We start from the raw sequence: 1,138 nt of genomic DNA, 5'->3' as shown, positions 1-1,138 counted from the left end.
GAACAGCCAAGGAGTCTTGAAAGTACTGTAATAAAATAATTCATATATACATGAAAACATACAAAACATTGTCAGCTATTTTGGTTAAGACAGGACTGCTAAATTATCAGGCTATTGGAAGTGGTTACTGGGATTTGTCCAGCCCTTGATGATAGTTTGGGAAGGGAAATTTCTTCAAAGGAATTCATTCAGTTGCCCAGCAAACATAGTTTCAGGCAGTTTGTTAGATCTGCATTGTTTTTGTGAACAATTTGGTATGTTAGTGTGATGTAGGGGTTAAGAGCGGGTGCACTCTAATCTGGAGAAGCGGGTTTGATTCCCCACTCTGCCACTTGAGCTGTGGAGGCTTATCTAGTTAACTAGATTAGCTTGTGCACTGCAACACATGCCAGCTGGGTGACCTTGGGCTAGTTACAGTTCTTTGGAGCTCTCTCAACCCCACCAACTTTACAGGGTGTTTGTTGTGAGGGGGGAAGGGAAAGGAGTTAGTAAGCCCTCCTCCTCCTCACCCTACAACCTCAGGCATCTTGAATTGAGGAGCATAATGCATATTTCAAATAGTCTTGTTGTAATCACTGGTATTATGGAACAGCATTATCAGAAAGCATTCTTAAAGGGAGGCAGCTGAGGCTGACTTATAAAATGTAGAGGTGCTTGTTTGTAGAATGCTTGTATTTACTTTCTAGTAAGAGATAGTAACTCTTCATATACTCAAGGAATCTTGTTAATTACTGATATATGTGGCCACAGGCCCTGGTTTAAATTAATCTCTGACCTGAAAAACCAGAATGTGTGCTAGGAAACCTTGCTGAAGATTAGGAGTGGCTTTGATATCTTTGACATATTGCTTCAAGGATTCAAATTCCCCAGCTCTGAGAATTTATCTGTGTGGGTGTAGCAGGTATATTTCTGCAGACGAATGAAAAAGCAGGCGTGGGAGTACTGGGAAAGGGGAAAATGTAGCCAGTGTTGCAAACTGGACAACATGAGCACTGCTTTCCTGATAAATGTTCAGTTGTTGCCATATTATTGTAATTTCACACTCAGCTTTTGAGCTTGCAGTAGGCCTATGAAGGATCAGGGCATTTTTAGCAGGGGAGCAGCATTTGTATTGTATGAAAATTGTGGTTATATCATC

The sequence above is a fragment of the Sphaerodactylus townsendi genome, linkage group LG03 (assembly GCF_021028975.2).
Source record: "Sphaerodactylus townsendi isolate TG3544 linkage group LG03, MPM_Stown_v2.3, whole genome shotgun sequence".
Taxonomy (NCBI): Eukaryota; Metazoa; Chordata; class Lepidosauria; order Squamata; family Sphaerodactylidae; genus Sphaerodactylus; species Sphaerodactylus townsendi.
The sequence above is the reverse complement of the archived record's forward strand: the minus strand, read 5'-3'. Positions refer to the sequence as shown.